Source organism: Equus asinus, chromosome 2 (genome assembly GCF_041296235.1).
Source record: "Equus asinus isolate D_3611 breed Donkey chromosome 2, EquAss-T2T_v2, whole genome shotgun sequence".
In the NCBI taxonomy this organism is placed as follows: Eukaryota; Metazoa; Chordata; class Mammalia; order Perissodactyla; family Equidae; genus Equus; species Equus asinus.
Window position 1 is genome coordinate 136,551,677 of NC_091791.1, and position 21,473 is coordinate 136,573,149.

General features: G+C 42.3%; 1 protein-coding gene across 9 annotated transcripts in view; it reads right to left on the reverse strand.

Annotated features, from left to right (window-relative positions):
* Window positions 1–21,473, reverse strand: part of TLN2 (talin 2) — a 413,145-nt gene that overhangs the window by 245,869 nt on the left and 145,803 nt on the right. For all 9 annotated transcript variants that reach the window (XM_070500486.1, XM_070500480.1, XM_070500476.1 and 6 more), the window contains one exon: window positions 472–529. The gene's annotated coding sequence lies outside the window, so the exon portion shown is untranslated. The remainder of the gene's footprint in view (window positions 1–471; window positions 530–21,473) is intronic.

Genomic DNA, 21,473 nt, shown 5'->3' on the forward strand with positions numbered 1-21,473 from the left:
GCCCCACTCAGGACCACCAAAGGGGAAAACCAGTAATCTATAACCAAACTTTCTCTCGTGCTAAAGTAATTGTGTGCCCTCCCTGGAGGTCTTCAGAAACCCCCAAACAATTTCAGTGCAAAGAGTACTGGAAGTTTCTAAACTAATTCCTTATCTAACACTTCAAAAAAAAGTTTATGATGCAAACAAGTGTGAATAAATGAGAATTCATGCAACAAGCTAGAAAATCAGTTCCTCACCCCTTCTTCTAGGCCCCTACCATCACCCCACCAAACTGCCAGGTGGGAAAATCAAACAGCAATGGAAGTAGTAAGACCAGGCAGCTACACAGCTGCCTCATAGATGGTGGTAAAAAAATCAAACAAGACAGTATACAGTATAAGCGACAATGTTTTAACACCTTATAAAACTTTACCAATGCAGAGAGGTGGCCAAGTGATAAGAAAAAAGTATCTTTTTTAAAGGACTCACCTAAATTCTCAGTCCTGAAGATATCCTAAAACATCTGAGAAGCCTTCAGCAGCAATACCTAAAACAGTAATAAAAATCATCAGATTCAAGTAATGTTATAGATGTCAGTTTTTGAAAAAAAATCTCCATCCATACATTTGGTCATTTCCCCCACACTAAGCATGAAAGGAAATAACTCAGGAAACAATGAATTTCCGCTGCAACACACGGGCTGGGAATTTTCTTTACCAAAAGAGAATTGAGATCCCAGGACACTTATTTCGGAGAACAAAATTATGTTACTGTTGGCAAAGAGGCAAAACATTTCTTTTTCTTCCCTGTGGTAGGAATGCTTAATGGCTTTGAATTTAAACAAAGGCCAAATATATACATCCTCCCTCCTTGCCTCCACCAATGTTTAAAACAAAAATCAGGCACTCTGATTCTTTTTAAAGTCAGCTTACATGAACTCTTTGTGTTCACTTTTTTCCTACTTAGCTCTCTAACACATGTGTGCAGCGGTCCCTTCTTGCTTCAGCTGTTCCCATCTCATTCCCAGTTCTCTGAGGCATTAAAAACTGACCACTTAGCACCTTGCTCCATAGAAACCCAATCTGAAGCAGAGAAACACCATAACCAATTGTAGAAACCAAAATGGCTCAGCTACAGTTAAACAGGAGTCTGAGTGAGAGCACAGATATAAATCAATGGAACAGAACAAATATGCAGATATAGAACCAAGTATTCATATGAAACAGACCAAGTCCATGTAGTCATGTATGTGTAGGTATGTGAGGCTAGTTAATAAACGGTGTTGATTAGCTATTTAGGAGGAGGGAAAAATCTAGATCGCTCCCTTTCTACTTAGGAGAAAAACTCAAAATAGAATCAAATGAGTACTAGAAGAATATACAGATAAATAGTTTTACAATATAAGGATAGGAAAGGCCCTTTTAAACATGAATCAGAATCTGAAACTATAAAAGATTGAGACATTTGGTTGGCTACATTTTTTAAAATCTCAAATTTTTAAATGGCAAAAACAAATCAAAAATAAAAACAAAACACACTGATATTTTGGTCAAAAGATAAAATATGAAACTAGATAAAATATTTATACAAGTGACATATAAAGGATGCTATCCTTATTAAGCAAAAATATTTTAAAAATGAACAAGGAAATTCATATTCCCCTCAAAGTAGACACTGCAAATTAATAAACTTCCCATAAAAGGAGAAATATAAGAGCAATAAACGCTATACTAACAATGAAAAAATACAACTTTAGAAAATTGAGTTCTTATGTTCTACCTGCGAGATCGGTAAAGACATCAAAGGCTGACAACAGCCACTGATACGGACAGAGCTCATGGTGTAGTCACTTAGGCAATTACATCAGCAGGTAAAACAGCACACCCTTTGATCCAGCAATCCCACCTCTAAGAATTTACTTGAAGTAGATAAATGTGTAAGCAGAAAGATGGATATACATAGCATCATTTATAATTGAGGGAAAAAAAAGTAAATACCCTAAAGGTCCACAAATGGGAGACATATTAAGTAAACCACTGAAAATAATGATAGAGGTCTGCATTTATTGATATGAAAAGATATCCATGATATACTTCCGAGGGAATAAAACAGGTAAACAACCATGCACAGTGTGAGAGCTTTTGTGTGTGCATGTGTGTACGTTTGTGTTCCTAGATGTCTTAAGACATGTCTAGAAGGATATTTACCAAAACAGTTATGATTATCCGATTATCAGAATTTGAGAGGATTTTTACTTCTTATACTGTTTGAATTTGATATAATGAGCGTGATTTTTTGAAAGAATACAGTGGAGCTATTTTTTAATCTCATGCTCAAGTGTAAAGTGACATACTACCTAGATTTCCACTTTCCTTTCCTGTCAGCTTTACTCTCACTTCACTCACATTTGTGTCACACGTGTGCTTGTAGTGAACATGGATCAGAGTTCCCTTCCTCATCTCCAGCTCCTGTTCATTCCCAAGGCCAATTCGTCCTTGCTCTTGCATTCCTAAAACACACCTGTATCATTATTAGAAATCCTTTCACTTAAGCTAGCTCAAGTGCGTTTGTTACCTGCGACCAAAGGAGTCCCCTGTAATACAGTGCTGCTTTTTATTTTCCACCTTCTCAATCATCCCATTCTATTTGAAAACAGAACAGTAAATCCTGTAATCATAGGAATGAAGATTTATTGCACACAATGTCAGGTAATGTTTATGATCTATAGTTGAAGCAGCTGAAGCAAGAAGCTCAAAGCCAGTGTAACAAAAGCACAAACCTATGTCAAGAGACATGCTGATTCCTTTCTGACTAATGAGAGAACTGATGAAAAGACCATTTGAAGAAGAATAAAAACAAAGGGTACCTACTGGTCCAGATGGGCCATTTCTACGGTCAAAATATCTCCATTGTAGTTTTTTAACCACTTCACAGATTTATTTTTATTTGATTATATTTATATATGAAAAGCTTTTTTTTCCCTATTTAGACTATAAAATACAGAAATGTATTCCCATAATGGGCCCATTATGTTCAACTTATCTCCAGTAAACAAATTTATTCTTCCCATTGCCCTACTTTTAAAGGTTCAGAGGTTCCATGTAATACATGAATCCTCATAATACCATAATTATAAACCTGGCTAAAAAGCCATAATCTCTTGTAGATGTACAAATCCCTTTACAGGCGTGTTGGATGTAAAATACAAATCTAATTAATCCTCCTTCATCTCCTGGAGGCTCCCTCTCCCCCAAAGAATGTCCCTAGAAAGTAGACAAAGGACAAGAGCCACTGCCCAATCTCAAAAATGAGCAATCATGAGACTTAAGAATCTATGTCTCCAAGATATACTGATGGCCAATAGGCACATGAAAAGATGCTCATCATCGCTGATCATCAGGGAAATGCAAATCAAAATTACACTAAGATATCACCTTACACCCGTTAGAATGACAAAAATATCTAAAACTAATCGCAACAAATGTTGGAGAGGTTGCGGAGAAAAAGGAACCCTCATACACTGCTGGTGGGAATGCAAACTGGTGCAGCCACTATGGAAAACAGTATGGAGATTTCTCAAAAAATTAAAAATAGAACTACCATACGATCCAGCCATCCCACTACTGGGTATTTATCCAAAGAGCTGGAAGTCAGCAATCCCAAAAGTCCTATGCACCCCAATGTTTATTGCAGCACTGTTTACAATAGCCAAGACGTGGAAGCAACCTAAGTGTCCAGCAACAGACGAATGGATAAAGAAGATGTGGTACATATATACAATGGAATACTACTCAGCTGCAAAACAGAACAAAATCATTCCATTTGCAATAACATGGATGGACCTTGAGAGAATTATGTTAAGTGAAATAAGCCAGCGAGAGAAAGATAATCTGTGTATGACTCCACTCATATGAGGAATTTAAAATTATGGACTAAGAACAGTTTAGTGGATACCAGGGGAAAGGTGGGGTGGGGGGTGGGCACAAAGGGTGAAGTGGTGCACCTACAACATGACTGACAAACATTAATGTACAATTGAAATTTCTCAAGATTGTAACCTATCAATAACTCAATTAAAAAAAAAAAGAATCTATGTCTCCAGGGCGAAACGCAGACATACCCACAGGCCACCCAGTGCCAACCACCACCCTCTCTGTTCTGACCCCTCCTCAGTGCAGGGGCAGGGGGGGGCGGCGAGCCAGGCAAGTCCACATCTGAGGCAGAGACAAATTAGGATTTATAAGATAAAACATTGCTTTCAGGAGAGGCAATCACACAGTGGTTAAAAGTTAAGTGACTGATCTTGGTTCTGTCATTTACTAGTCATTTGGCCTCAGTGTGCCTTAACTTCTCTGTACCTCAGTGTCCTTCTCTGTAATAATGTCCAGCAGGAAAGCTGTTGCGAGGATTAAAGGAGATAATGTATCTAAAGAAATCAGCAATGCTCAAGAGCCAAACATGGTCTTGCTTGAGCTCCAGCTCAGTAGCAGCAGCAACGGGAATAGCCCATGCTAGAAACTCATTGTTTGTTGCCTGATCATAACAAGGTCCCTAGAGAACCCTGGGACAGACTATGAGTACTATGGAAGACACTTACCTATTTAAAATGCTTAGCTTAAATATGGATAAGACCCTTCCAATTAAATAGATACTTATTTTATAGGTACCAGGAGTTTGTTATTTAAAGGAACCTCGCCTTAAATTAAAGTAGCTTTCTCCGGATCATCACAGGATAAATCATTTAGCAGCCCCCATGTTGTACCTTTTGTGGAATATTTCAAAAGACATATGTAGATATGACCAAAAGTCAGCAAAACCTACTGACTAAAGTGCTCATCACCTACAGCTGGACACTAGGGCAGGACTTAACTGCCTTGCATCCCGGGTCACTTCCTACTTGCTTGGGGAAGCTTAAACATACCTCTCAGAGTCCCAGGTCACTCATCACCAGAGCAGAGATCGTAATACTTAGGTATTTCAGATGTGGAAATGAAATGAGAAGGTATGGATAAAGTTCTTAACACGGTGCCTGGAGCCCAGTAGGTGTCCAGTAAATGGTACATCTACTATGGATTACCATCTTTAGAGTATTAAAGAAACACATATTAAGTAATCTGATTGAAACCATACAAGGCACTTCTTCACTATGAGAGTTTTATGGACTTTTGTTTTCCACATTTCACTGGGCATAATCCCCACAGGAATGTGGGGCCAAGTTGATGAGGACCTGGGAAGGCAAGGGGATCTCAAGTCATGAAGGGCCTGTGTGATGCTCATGGCTGAAATCACCCTATGCGGTACAGATCCCAAGCGGCCAAGCACACACTTGTCCTAACATCTCATTAAAAGACAAGGAATCGCATTACACCACACTCAAGCTCTGCCTAACACCATCTGCAGCAGCATAATATCAGAAGGTGGGCCCACAGGGCACCATTCTAAGTATATTTGTGGCCCAAAGTTAAGAAAAAGTGCTTTTGTAACATAAGACCAAGCAAAGCAGCGAGATCGACCAAACATAGCTGAAGATGAGCAGAGTATACTACTCTTAGCTTGAAGTTACCACTAACCTTTGACACATTTGTAACTAATCACTTGAAATCAAAATCCAAGAAGTAAAGAAATAAACCAAATGGTTCTTCAGTAGTCTTAAAACAAAGACAGGAAAAGCCAAAAAAAGAAATTTTGAAAACAAAATTCTTCCACCTTCCTCCAACTTCTACTACTTGCCAAGGATTTATCTTATTTTTTTCTGAAAGCTTGCGAACTTTTTCATTGAAAGTACAACCCAATGATCAGAGTCCACCTCTGCTAGGTCAGAGGGCATCTGACTCCAAGGGGAAATGTCCAGTTCTCTTTTCATGGCTTCTCCTTGCTGACTTCATAGCTAGAGGCTGGGTGCTGGGGCAGAAGGAAAGTCAACCAAGCACAAGCTCAAAGCATCAACGCTCAAGGCCTTTAGAGATGAGAAATGATGTGCTACCCTGCTGTATGCAGGGCAGAGGGAAAAGCTCCAGAAATCCCCTTGAATTCCTCTAAAAGCAGCATTCCAGCAAACTAGGAAGTAAGAGGTGGTACATGCAAAAAAGATTCTCAGTGCCAGTGTGGGAAACATTGGTTTAAACAAAATTAAGGAGTTTCTCTAATGCAGAACATTTTGGACACTTTAATGTGCTACAGTGGTATGAATAAGTGGCTCCAACCTTATTTGTCCACAGATTCCTTTACTTTTGTGGTCTACGTCTTGAGACAAGTGCCCCACACAAAATATTATAAGTAGCTCTTTTATGCAAATAATTATCGAAGGCACTCTCTGCCTCACTACACTCACAATTATATGACTAAGCACAACATCTGTAAGAGATCAGTTGATGGTGCAAATGATACTAATGCATAGTGTGAAGAACGTATTTACTAGGAGGACAAGAGAAGTACTATAATTACACTGTTTTACCTCAGTCTTTATATGCTTTTCACAACTGAAAAAACCTGAGAGATGCCTGAATTCCCTGTTCTGTAACTCACCGCTCTCCTCTCAAAATTTTAAAGGCACTTGGGGCCGGCCCCATGGCCAAGTGGTCAAGTTCCCATGCTCTGCTTCGGCGGCCCAGGGTTTCGCCAGTTCGGATCTTGGGCCCAGACATGGCACCACTCATCAAGCCATGCTGAGGTGGCATCCCACATGCCACAACTAGAAGGACCCACAACTAAAAATATGTAACTATGTACTGGGGGGCTTTGGGGAGAAAAAGGAAAAATAATATCTTTAAAAAAAAAAAAGAGAGAGTTTTAAAGACACTTATAGTGAGACTACATTAGTAATATGAGTAACTAGATTATAAGCTTCATGAGAACAGGGACTCTGCCTGGTACAGGGCTACACATATCCCCAGCCCTTGTAGTGCGGATATAAGGATGCTCCACAAATATTTGATTAGATGAATAGAGGAATGAATAAATTGACTTTGAAATTCTCAATTTCTTGTGTCTCTTTTTTCTCAGGAAGTTTTGTCTTTTCCATTTCATTCCCACCATAATCTCCCTTGCTTTGCAACTGTGCATCAAAAAAAGAGGATATTTTTCCTTATGATTTTCTGGTTAGAAGAAACTTTTGCCTCTAGACCAACTTCCATATTCAGTACATTATTACAGCCAACTGTTTTCAATAAAAGCCCAATTAACTAACATTCAAATGACCAAGATTTTCAATTAATCAGTGTTTCAATTAATTGAAATGCTGTTCAATTAATGGAGAGTTTCCTTTGGGGGAAGGAAGAAGAAACACATTCATCTTTTAGAAGGCAGCAACTACACCAAAAAAAAGCTTTTATCACCAATTCACTGAAAAAAGCAGCTGAGCTTGAATACAGATATCAAAAAATATCCTCTACTATTCATTTCAATATTCTGCACATAATGTTTAAAATAACCCTGAGATGTAGCAACGCCTTCAAATGAATAAAAACTTAAATGTTTCTGAAGTCTCTTACTTCACCATGACAAAATTGGGCAATGCATTTTAGAAAAAATTTGTAACAATTGCGTATGTGTGTTTCTAAGGGGGGAGGGAAGGAAAGAGCAAGTAAACAGTGCTCCAGTTCTTCCTTGCTCATACAGAACACTAAACTGATTTGACTCCTCCCCATCCCTATCCTTCCTACAAAGCAGTTAAGGGCCAGGTTGTTTCTATCTGGCAGTTGCTACCTTTCGGTTGGGCTACATTCCCATCTATTGCAGCGGTCCTGCCCAGGGCCACCTGCATGCCTGCTCCCCTCCAGCACCACGGTAAACCAGCTAGGACAGTCATTTGAGTTGTGTGTCCTCAGCTCCCAGGTTGCAGGGATCTCCAAGGCCCACTTCCTCACCTCCTTCCTGGCCTGTTCTGAGAGTCAGCGCTCCAGCACCACTGAATCAACCCTCGAACTTCCTCCTCAAACCCTGCGTCCTTTGAGCTGCTGCCCCTGCAGTGGACTTTGACCTCCAGTCTTTCACGTCTAAAATGGCCTCCTCAGACCCCTATTCTTCTGGCTGTCCGTTAAGTTCCACCTACTCCAGGGAGATGTCATTGACCATATCTTCACTTCTGCACTTAGCATATTGTGTTGAAATAATCTCTTTAAGTGTATGAGCTCCTAGAGGCCAAGAGCTGTGGCTTTCCCCATAGCTCCAGCCTCAGCTCAGAGCACAGTTCCTAGCACAGACTAAGACTCAACAGATATCTGAAGAATTAACAAACATATCTTATATGATTAATAACTCCGAGACAGACACTGGGGATGGGAGTACGGGGCTTCAAGAGGCTGGGATACGGTAACAGGGTCAGGTGTGTGTGTGTGTTTGTGTATGTATATCATACACACACTGGAAAGAACAGGCTGCTTCATTCTATGATCATTCTCCCCAGTACTTCAAGGTCCAAGTCCCAGTTAAAGGCTCCCTTTTCCTCTCTCGGTCCCAGCGATTGGCCTATCAATCACTCTTCTGCCACAAACCTACCATTTCTGACTAAGCTTGTCTCCTACTTGGCCTGTTGTCAATCAGAAAACTACACCATTTCATAGTTATGCCGTCTTTCCCATTCCAAAAGCAAACAAAGGCTTTATGACGTTTAACGATTAAAGAATGGGACAAAAAGACATCCCTCTCTAAGCTAGTCCCCCAGCCCTAATCCCTAAAGCACATCTGCCTGTCCTCACTCACGCACTACAACTTGGACCCTGTAGGGGAGCACCAAGTCACACAGAGTACCAACAGTGGAACCTGATGCACACAAATAGGCAAGTGTTATCCATCAGCTATCTAAGCTTCTAGGTTGGTGGGTGAGAGGCTGCAGTACAGAGGTAAACCCACTCCATGAAATATTATTCAGCACTAAAAAGAAATGAGCTATCAAGCCATGAATACACATGAAGGAACCTTAAATGCATATTAGTCAGCGGAAAGCCAATCTGAAAAGGCTACATACTGTATGATTCCAACCGTACGACATTCTGGAAAATGCAGAACTACGGAGACAGTAAAAACATCAGTGGTTGCCAGAGGTTGGGGGTGAAAGGGATGAATAGGTGGAGCACAGATGATTTTTAGGGCAGTGAAACTATCCTGTATGATATTGTAATAGTGGATATGTGTCATCATACATTTGTCAGAGCCCATAGAACGTACACCACCAAGAGCAAACCCTAATACAAAGTATGTAATTGGGGTGATAATGCTGTGTCAATCAATGATGATGTAGTTCATCAATTATAAAAAATGTGCCCTCTGGGGAGGGATGTTGATAGAGGCTGTGTATGTGCTTCGGGAGGGGTATGTGGGAACTGTGCATACTTTCCGCTCAATTTTGCTGTGAATCTGAAAGTGCTCTAAAAAACAGTCTAAGAAAAAAACAAAAATTTAAAATCTAATAAAAGAGCAAGAAGAGAAGGGTGAGGAGTGGTGCTGTTGATGTCCCCCAGGCACAGAAGCAGGGAAACTCCAGGCCACTGAGAGGTTTAGACTGAGACAAGGTGGGCGTGGCCCCCAGAAGCAGTGATGCGGGATCTGGGGTCCATCTGGCTAGTGGACATCACCTGCACGTATCAGAGTAAGGAGGATGAATGGGGCTGCCCACACGGAGCTCTAATCTGCTAGAACCGACCCTGAGAAGTTGTATCCTCTCCCACTTTTACTCTCCCTGCCACCTCGACCTTTAATTTGAGGGCTACTTCTTCGTAGCAGCACTTCAAGAACTGCTTCTATAATGAACAATCCAGCTGAAGGACATGAAGAGAGAACACGACTTCCTCAAGTGGTAAACCATCTGGTTTTCCTTACCAATGCAAAAAACATCCACTGTAATGGAATATCCCAGGGCTGCAGCCAGAAGAAGCAGGCAGCCTATTCAGGAGACATGCTAAACTCCTATGAACATGCATAATGGCTCGTCCCCCCAGCCCTCAAAGCCTGGGTGACGGGGTGCTGCGAGCCAATACGTGACAATATAAAAGCGATGGGAAGAAGCAAGGTGCACCGTGAGATTTCATCCCCCTCCAGGCAACCTAAAATAGATATCACAAACAAGAACATGGGGTCATTTGGGAGGATGGCTTGTCTAATCAAGAACAAATTAGCTACTCAGGTATACATAATGTGGAAATCAGGGACACTTTTTTTTATAAATAAGAACGTGTCATCACTTGGCTCTGATTAGTAGCTATTGTATCCCACAAAATTCATCTTTCAAAAGCAATTCTGCTGCTCTAATATCTCTTATGACATGCATTCTAGTCTTCGTAAACTGCCAACCTGATAGATTTTCCAAAAGGCTAAATCCCTCTTATCTTTCCTCATCTGGCCATGATTCCTTACAGTCATTATGGTACATTTCATTCAAAACCACCACACCCCCATGCCCCGCCCCTGGCCCAACAAACAGTTATTTTGTCATTGAAACTTCCTCCTCCTCTCAGAACATTTCAAAAATTCTCCTTCGTCATATCTCCTTCTTCCTGTCCCTGACCTGTCATTCCAAGCTCCCCCTTTTCCAAGCAGCCGTCCTTGCTCTGTGGCTCTCCCTATTCTTGCTGTTCTCTGAATTTTCATGGACCTTGTAGATTTCTCTGCATAGTATAACAAGTAATTATATCACTTTGTGTTCCTTCTAATATCGGTTCCACAGGGTTCTATGACTATGACGGATAAGGCATACCCAAGGGCCCAGCACAGAGCCTGGTGCCACATCACCCAAGGCCAGCAGCCTCCTCGTTCCTTCCAGTCATGCTGAGTGAACATGGGCAATGTGGGTCCTCTGAGCCTCACTTCACTCATCCCTAAGAGACAGAGGGGAGACTCTCCCCCTCACCAGCCAACACAGGGCCACAGGAGCATAAGGCCCCAGAGAAACATGCTGAGACCAACACCGACTTTCTTCTCCTCCACATGTGTGATCTCTCAGCTCTATAACCTGAATGAAATCTCTGAGCAAGATCAGGACTCAACACTTTTCCTGTATTTAAGGCATTTCACAGCATGGAATATCCAATAGATGGTTTTAAAATAACGTTTTCAAGTTAATGGCAGTTATTTTCAGGTAATGGAATTTCAGAATTTTTCTTTACAACTTCATGCACCATATAAATACTTAAAACTTTCTATTAAAAAATTCAAATATATATGAAATTGAGAATATTATAATGAATCCCTAAGTACTCATCACTCAGCTTCAAAAATTATCAATCATAGTCACTCTTATTCCATCTAGACTCCTCCTTACTTCCTTGTGCAAATCTCCCTTACTGGAGATTATTTTGAAGCAAATACCAGATATCATACCATTTCAATATAACTGTTTTATGAAACTAGTATTTTTAATCAGAAAACGCATAACTTAGAAGGAAAAAAAATTCTATGCTTATCACATAAAGTTATGGCCATCTCGTTCCCTGTTCCCCATTGCACACAGCAAGACACAGGTGACCCAAGGCAGACTCAGCAGGCTTAAGTTACAATTCCTGGCAGCCCAGGAGCTGGCTGGGTGACTGTGGGCATGACCCTCACCCCAACCTCTGCTCCCAAGGAGGAAACCAGCACACGTAGGCTCTGATGCTCCCAGCTCATCTGTTTGGGCACAACTAGGACTTTCTACTTCCCTCTTATTTGTTTCTATCCCAGCAGCAGCTTTGCTACCCAAAGTAACAGCCTCTACTTGCTCTGTTAACAGAATGAATATTCAAATAGAAACTCTTCTCCATATTGCCTTTGTATTAAAAAAAAAAGTCATTCCATTATTTTTTTCTTCTTCAATCTCTTGAAATAAAAAAGAAAAAAAATGAAGCAGTGTCCTGCTTGAGTCTCTCCCCTAGTTTCCGCCCTTGTGGAATACAAGAATTCTTGCTCTTCCTCTCTGCCCTTGGGTGAGATAATCAGCCCACCCACAGACCTAACCTGGAAAAATCAGTGATGCAGGTGGCCAGAGGCCTTTAGGGGAGGGGATGACTCCCCAGAGGGTCCACTTCTGTCCCCTCTAAGGTAACTGTGAAATCACTTAAAAATTATTTTGGACCAAATCATAATTCAAATATAAAACTACTCAGGTGATTGTGTACATTACCTGCTGTGGACTTTGGTTCTCTCTCCCTGCTCTACCCAAGATGATAGCGACTAGCCACATGTGGCCGGTGAGCACTTGAAGTGTGGCTAATCCAAATTGGGATGTGCAATGAGTGTAAAGTCCACAGATTTCAAAGACTTGGTACAAAACAGAAAAGTAAAATACCCCATTAATAATTTTTACATTACATTTTGAAATGTTAACATTTTGGGCGTACTGGGTTAAATAAAATACATTGAAATTAATTTCATCTTTTTAAAATGTGGCTAGAAATTAAAATTATACATGTCTCATTATATTTCTGGTAGAGTGCTTCTCTAGATTCTAATTCCTTTTCACAACAGTATAAATGTGTTTCACGTCAACTGACCATAACTAGTATTATTTGAACACAACCCTAAAGCTAAAATTAATTCACTTGGACTTCTTTTTTAAATTATTTTGTATATTTCTAATGGTTCCTGCTGATTTCCATTAAGATTTAAATATTTAAGTGTTCCAGTAAGACAATCATGGCTACCTTGAGCATAAAACATCACGTAATCACCGGATAGACCTCTTCAGACAAAGTCAAAACATTTAACTGCTGTGCTATTTAAAAAGCAATTCCCAATCCATATCTTTTATCTCACTATCAGAATATAATATTTCTTCTGGCTATTATGATCTTGGGTATTAGAATTTCACTCCACGCAGCTGAGAAAATATTCAAACCCACATTTCTACTACGAGACCAATGAGGACTGAGCATTCTCCATAAACCAGGACGAGGGCCACTCACTTGCCTTCTACTGGTTTCCAACAGATGAAATGATGAACATCTGATTAAACTGAGGAATGAACACTGAATTTTTTCTTAAAGGGAAGACAAACATACATTATACCTGACCTCTGAATGTCAGTGGACTTTAGGATGCTTCCCAGCTGTGTTTTCCTAATGGTCAGAAGAGATCAGAATAAGCTGTACTAATATGATTTAAAAAAAAAAAAGACTCCATGGAAATTCATGAACTAGGCAAAACCTCCATTTTCTAGCTCCATGCTACCCAAAGGGTGGTCTGTCCACCAGTTTCTAACTGGTCTGCAATAACACAAGTACAGAAATGTAGAGTAAACGTTTGGAAACTTTTAGGGCAATTTGACAAAGTAATTTATGTTGGTTGAATGTAATAAAAATAAAAGCATTTATATTTTGTATGTCTCTTTTTTCTCAAAGATTTCACTTTTATTGACTCTTACAAAAGTTTGTCAGCCCTAAACAAATTATAAATTAAATAAGCTGATCTTTCCTCTCAGAAACACTAATCTAAACCAACTCATCAGAATCCTCAATTTCTGGTCATCTCATTCTACGTTTTTAGGAGTTGACGGGCAGAAGGTAACAAAAAAGGAGAAAGGGAGCTGTGACTACATTTTTAGGAAGGAAAAATCACTACTTTGGAAAGGTTGAGTAAAACAGAACTATTTCTATGACATAGCCAGGATTAGGATCTATAACACTGTAATATTTTTAAATCTACAATTACAATGCCATATTTCTTCAATTATAAAATGCTACAGACTATAAACCACATTATGATATAATACAATGTTGATGGGTCCTGATTTAAAAAATATTATATACAAACTAAAGTTCATATGTGGAATGATCATACCTCAACTAAGCAAAAACGTCAAGTATTCTATTATACACACACACCCCGAAATTAAATAGTGTTTTTTTAAAGGCTTCCAAGTTGAAGTTAAAAGCTAAAAATCTCTAGGTGAGTAAGGAACCCATTAGTAAGCACAAATCACGTGCAAAGTGTTCTTAGGATCAGAAAAATCAAGAGGCAGCCCCTGAAGAATTCACAATCGAGATGGGAAGACAGATGGTACCCAAAATATCAAGGAGTGGAGAGTTAAGCAGCTTAAGCATCAAATGACTCTCACTGGTATTCAGTTACATTCAAGGAAGGAGTTTCAAAATTCCTTCCTTAGCCCTGCACCAGCCAATGGAGGGGCTCCTAAGAAGGCTGCATCCTTCCCAGTTTAACCCAAGGTCAAAGGCTTGAGCAAGAAGTCAGGCAGCTGCGCTCCCACCCAGCTGCCAGCAGTAACCAGCTGTTTGTGAGCTCAGGCAGCTACTTCCCCTCTAAGCCTCAGTGTCCTCATCTGTAAAAAGGGTTAATAAGGCATATCCCTCAGGGTTATGGGATGGGTTGGTTTTGTCATTAAAAGATTCAAGGACTTAGGCAAGTTGCAGACTGAAGGGAAGGAGAAACCACAGCCCAGAGGAGAAGGGGATCCTTGCAGAAAGGAGACCTTAGGGGAGATGCTTGCACCCAGGAGCTCTTCCCTCTGACTGGACACTGGCAGGGAGAGTGGAGGGACGCCAGGCAGGCGGCACCTCAGGGACGTCTGTTTTCCATGTGAGACGGGAAGAGTGTTTGCTGTGAAAAGTGGGTGCTGAGGAGGAGGTGGAGTAAAGCAGGTGACAAGTCTGCATGCTTCCTGGAGGGACCTGAGCATGTGTGCACCAGTGGCCCCTAAAAGGATGCCACGTGGGAAGAGGGCTGAGCCGAAGTGGCAGGTCATGATGTGAGTGCTCGCCAGTCTCTAATGGTGTCCCAAGAGGGGGCCACACGGCCTTCACTCTCAAGGGCTCAGGGCGAAGGCATCAGGGAGCTCAGGTTCCTCAAAGGAGCCAAGTAAAGGAGGAAGTGAGAGCAGGGGAGCCTACCAGATGGGAAGGACAAGGAGGAGTTTCGATAGGGAGGTTTCAGTGAGGTCAAAGAGCAGGTGAGGGGGGTGCAAAGAGAGGGGTGCAATCAGGGTGAACAGAAAATATCAAGAGGAGCACTATTTCGGGGAAACCACACCTCGCTCAGGGTGTGGTTATGAAAAGTGGAAGGCAAGGCCTTAACAGAGAGCCAGTCAAGGGCCATTTTGGGGGCTGGGTGGTTAATGGGTTCACTTGCAGGGGCACTGCAGCTAACAGCTATGAAGAGAGAGGCTGGGGAGGTGGGAAGGCCCAAGTGCAGAACATCAGCTCCTTGGTGAAGACAGGCATCGGCCAGGAGGGACAGCACATGGTTGAGGCAGACCCAGTGAGCCAAGGCAGGGAGATGCCCAGCAGGAGGAGGTGATGGACCGGCAGGGAGGGCACCTGCGAGGTGGCAGCAGGGTTAGGTACCCACAGATCCCTCCTCCAGACCCGAGGGCCCTTGGGAGAGGGAGCAGCTCCACAGGAGGCCCACCAGGGCTCAGTGACTAAGGGAAGGCAGAGGCTCTGAAAGCAGCCTGGAATGAAAGTGTTGGGAAATGGAAGTCTGGGCTCGGTTTTCTGATAGAATGCTTAGCCATTAGGCACTACATACTAATGTGCCTCCAGACCTCTGGCTGGTACCACACACACTGGCATAGAAAAGTTTGGCAGAGTGTAGGTTAAAAAGGCTGACAGCAGCCCACCTAAGGGCAGGTGTGGGGAGGAGGTTGCCAGGCAATTCAAGGCACCTGCCAGCTGAGCAGTTCCCTTGAGAAAAGGAACGTGCCCGTGTCAAGCCAGAGAAGCTGGAAGGAAGAACATAACTTACAGAATTAGAAGAAAAGCTGGTAGCTATTATGTTCCTCCCAGGTGCCAGGCAATAGGCACAGCACCTCCACATATCAACACATTAGACACAGAGAGAATGAATGATGGTTTCCGGTGTCTGTCCTGCCCTTGAACATTCTGATTAAATGAAGAGGAGTACAGAGTAGACTAAACGAGACCTCAGAGACATAGCAACCAAATGCAATGGATATTTGGTATTAAGGCATTTTTAGGTTTAATATTAGTTCATTTATTTTTAGGGATGATAATTACGTTTAAGATCCCCAATCTTTAAAGTTGCATACTGGAATATACACAGATGAAATGCGATGTTGAGGATTTATTTCAAAATAAGTGAGAGGAGAAGGAGGGGTTCTTGAAGAAACAAAATGGGTTGTGTATTAATAATCATTGAAGGTGGGTGGTGGGTACATGGGGGCTCATACTGTTTTTGCTCCTTCTGCAGATGTTTGCAATTTCCAACTAAAAAAGAAAAATAAATGGAAGGCAACACATAAAGGTATAGTACATTGCTTTAACCTAATTGTGTTAGTATGATGACACTGCTGCAACCCACTTGAAGCCCTGAAAAGTGTGTTTAAATGATGAAAATACTTAAGGTTTAAAGGCAGATCGACAGTTCCATAGGGATAGAGTCTAAGTTTTCTAAAGAAGCAAGGCCAGCTGGCTGTACATACATGCAGTCACGCTTGAGAAGGTCTAGGGACTACATCTGCCCAAACAGTGTGTCACCTTGACATCAAAGTTCGGCACCTTCCCCTCTGATGACATTCAGTAAGTCTGACTGATTCACAGGCATGATGGGCAACAGACTCCTGTCATGCTTTGCTGCCCAGTTGAGGAATCCAGCAATGGAAAGGTGTCAAGTGTCAGGCCCATCTCCCGAGCACCCTTGGTATGACTGGCATCTCCATTTTAAAACCACTAGAGGAATGGCAATAAGCTGGCTAAGGAAAATAGGTAATCCCTGCTCTAAAGTTAACAGCCTGATACTGTTGATTTGATCATCTCCAACTACCCTCACTTCTGAGACCCACATCATGACCATATTGAGCACAGCTGTGTTGGAAAGTGACTCTCAAGAAATGAGTCAAAGAGACCCAAACACTACTCCTCCCCACACACATACATCCTTCCACCACCAAAATCAGGACATCTTACACGCTCTCTCTTTGGGGAGGATTGGTTTAAGCCACTGGTTCTCAGTCAGGGGTGATTTTGCCCTCCAGGGGACATTTGACATTGTTTGGAGACATTTTTGGTAGCCACGAGTGGGTTAGGGTGCTACTGGCATCTGATTATTAGCAGTCAAGGACACCGCTCAGCATGTTCCAATGCATAGGACTGCCCCACACAAAGAATTATCTGGCCTAAATGTCAATAGGCTGAAGTTGAGAAGACCTGGCTTAAGCAAGTAAAATTAAGGGCTAAGGGAATATTCCGACTTGTTCAAAGAGAGAGAGAAATGACATTGCCTTTTATAAGTGCTTTATTTATATATTTCTACCAATATTCTTTAACCAGATGTGGTATTTGACGCTATGCCCTCTGGTGTAGCTTCTATTTTGTCCACTAACATGAGGGCCCAGACACTTGAGAAACTACAACCGCCAAGACCAATATTTGCTTTTTTCCAACGGCCATGTTTACCCAAGATTATTCTGCTCTTGGTGAACTGGAAACCAACAGGCTATTGACACACTTGGAAGAGAGCCAAGAAATAGTCTAGCACCCTTTCCCATGGGTGGCAAAGGGGGAATGTGGCCAAGGAGACCAATCTCTAAAAACCACCTAAACTTTTGGATGCAACCACTTTGAAACCACTTTGGAAACACATTCATATCAACAGAGCAATTCTGTTAACATTTTCAACAGCAATAAAGTGTCTTGAGAAGAGGAAAGAAAAGGGCAGTGATGTAAGGAAAACCACATGGAGGAGGAAAGTAAAGAAAGAAGAGAGAGAAGAATTATCGCCAAAGGATTTACCAGTGCTTAGACCTGAAGAAGGCAGAAAGGAAAACAATCTCACATGTAATTACTGCTCCATCAATTGTAGTTGTAAAGCCAGGGGAGACTATCTTTAGCTTGATTATTAACCCTGAATATAACCCACAACCACCCTCCACAATAACCAATAATAACTTGTCATTTGAATTCTACTGTTTACATACACGTGTGCATGTTTATATAAAAAATAATTCTCGTAACTGAAATCAGCTGCACCTATCCTACACGATCACTCTCACGTGCCACAGAGCTTCTGTTTTTCATAGCCATTCACCTTTACCACAAAAATTTTACTGTAGCTACAATTACTACCACCAAGTTCACCTGCTTACACAGGAAGCAAAGAGATTTCTGACTAAAGACTGTACCAACCTCACATGTGAACTCCAAATGCTATCCCTTTGAGAAAGTCTTGGCACCAAAGTATGCCTGAGATGGCAATCCTAATGTCCTGGCAATCCTGGGCACCAAAAGCTTGGGCTAACGCCTGCCTCTGGTGGGAACCTCCTCAATTTCCCAGTTTCTCCTAGAAAGGAGCTAAGGTGCTAGACCCAGAAGGTCAGGCCAGAGGTCCCCTTCCCCGAGTGTCTGGGACTCTGGGGTACAGAAAGCAATATCAGAGCAGACCCTTTGGTCCTCCCCTGTCTTAATCCCTGGAGCCTATGAATATCACCTGATTTGGAAAAAGAGTGTATATCTAGACGTGGATATTGAGGATGTTGAGATGAGACCATCCCGGATTACACATGTAAGCCCTAAATCCAATGCAAAGTGTCCTTATAAGAGCCAGAAGGGAAGACACAGAAAGAATAGAAGACCACATGAAGGCAGAGGTGGATGTTTGGAGTGAGGTAGCCATAAGGAAGAGAGGCCTGAAGGCACCAAAAGCTGGAAGAGGTGAGGAATGATTCTCCCCTAGAGCCTTCGGAAGGAGCATGGCTCTGCCAACATTCTGATTTTGGACTTCCAACCTCAAGAACTTTAAGAAAATAAATTTCTGTTCTTGTGAATGAAGGGTAGCAAAATACGCACCCCCCCCCCCACCCCTACCGCCATCACAATATGCACTTTGGTATAATAATTATTTTAAGCTGTAGGCAAGTGAAAAACAGCAAATGCGGGGAGAACTTTCTCTGAACTCCCCTTCTCTGCCTAAAGATAAATCTTCCAAAAGAAACTCAATTTTCATCAATCCCCTCCCCCAGGAGTTCCATCAACCAGAAAAGATTGACTCCTCTCAGGACAGGAGACTAGAAGTCGATACCACACCCAGACAAACTTTGTCACAAACTATCATAACTCCCACCTATTCTTCAAAGGGCCCATTCATCTTCCCTAAAAATCACTCTCTCGAGGCCTACATCTCCCTCCCTTTTCCCTATTAAGATGGCATTTAAGTCTGAATTCTAAAGCTATTTCCTAGCGTTACTCATTTTTACCCCATTTATATCTCCCATGAAACACATATGTTTATAAACTTGCTTTTCTCTTGTGAAAGAGGGGTCTCAGCTAAGAAGTCAGACGAGTAGAGAAAATATTATTTTTCCTCCCCTCCGTAAGCCACCCAGTTTGTGCTCATTTGTTAAGGCAGCCCTGGGATATTACTGCATGGTCTAACACTGGGCCTGTCCAGCCTCAGCATCTCAGACTGGCCAGGTCAGGGGACACCTGGGCATCTTCCAGGTGCTCCTTCCCACAGTCCCTGAAGAGCTTAGCAGGGTGGGGCTGGGGATATGTCTCCAGCTCTGAAACCCCAGGCCAAAGATGTTTTCCAAAGGATGAGCTCTGGGGCAAGATCAAGGAAGTGTTCCCATCTGTCACTGGGCAGAGCCCCACCCAAAGAAACAAACCCTTCCCCAAGGTCTGTGACACCAACGACCCCAACACCTCGTGGGCCCTCTGATAAGGGGCTGCTGCCATCAATCTTTTTGCTGACGTTTACTGAGGTCTTCCCATGGGCCACACACTGTGCTTTCAACAATGTTAAGAGGTAACTACCTAATCTGAGTTTTGTTTTTATCACTTTTAGCCTTCATATATAGGACCGAAAAAAATTGTTTAGTGTTGCACCTAAAAAGAGACTGCCCCCATCAGCATGCCTCTTGAGGAGTTTGCCCAGGTCACTCAGCCAGTCCAGTCGGTGGAGGAGCCAGAACCATGATGGAGAGTGACTCCAGAGCCCACGTCTTCAGCCCTGGCCCTCACTCCACTCTGCTTCTACTCAGAGCCAGGAGGTTTGTCCCCTCCCCTCTAGCACGCTCCCTGCCAGGCCTGCCCTGCCTCAGCCCCACTGTAGCCAGAGCCTCACTCCTGGCCTAGGCCTCAGCCACTGCCCACCCATTTCCCCTGACCCCCAAACCTTATGGAGCTTAATTAAACAATCATTAGGTACACAAAATGCTCACACTCCGGATGAGGGGCCGGAGAACTCAATTCAACAGGGGACAGTGACATTTAAGTAAACAGTTACATTGTAAACACTGCAGGGGACAAGAAAAGAGCAAAATCCTGAGGTCCTAAACCAAACATGTCATCTTCAGCTACAAACCCACTCTGGCTCTTGCCAAAGTTAATGATTCCCCATAAAGGCACACATCTCAAGCAAGGTGCTGTCACTCCATCAGAAATGCCATCGCCCTGGGGAGGTGTTATGGGCTGACTGATCTGACTCCAACCTCTTTCCGCTCCAATCCACCCTTCACCACGGTTCCGGCATCTCTAGGACAGAAAGCTTTACGACCTTTTCAGCCAATGCTTTCTTTCAGGGAAGCACTCTCACAACGCGTTTCACACACCTTTAAGAACCAATAATCACAATGCTGGCCATCTATCATCAAGGAATAACCTTAGATGCAGAAAAGCTCTCAAATATAAAGATGCAAAACATTCATTCTTTACGCTAATAAGAACTTGGAGACAACTTGATGATCCAAAAGAATGGGCTAAGTTAAATGTGTTTCATTCTCTCAGTTGGATATTACATGGCTGGAAAAATGATGTTTATGAGAACCTGAGAAAATATACTAAGTGGAAAAAACAGAAAGCAAAATTGTACTTATAGCACGATCACAACTATGTCAACTCAAGAAATAAAGCAACCAACCCCATGGGAGGAAAATCTGACAGGAAGATTAGTCAAAATATAAATTTTTCCTGAGCGGTGGGGCTATGAGTGTTTATTTCTCCCTATTTTACTTTATAATTTTTTATACATCTTCTATGACGAATATGTATTGCAATTAGAGTAGAGGAAAAACAAACTTCATATTTAAGAAAAAAAAGATCAAGGCTCCCATGGCTGCCCATTGCTGCAGAGATTTCTAGAGCGACATATGGGACCCTTTGCAAGTACGTGCTTACTTCCTCCTCAGCTTCCACAGCCACTGCCCCTCCACTCCATGCACCCCACCTTCTGGCCACATTTAATTCCTTCATATTCTAGCATCTGCACCCTCCACCTCAGTACTTTTACACGCGTTGGTGTGCCCCTCCCTTCTTCTCTCTCCCGCTGGGAGGCAGTTTCCAAGAGGGCATGGGATTCATCTTTCTGGAGTCCCTTCTGTAACCCCCATGCCTAGCAAAGTCTCTGCCACATCGTAAGGTGCAATAGATGTCTGCTGAAGGAAGAAACAGAGAAGCATGAAGACCTGCTCACATGTAGCCTCCTGTCTAGCATTTCCCCTGGCCTCCAGCCTCTCCTGGCCCCCTCCATTCCACCAGGAGTTACCTGTTTATACCTGTTTTCACAGAACACAACACATACCTGATCTAACAGAACATTTACATGTTATATTTTAG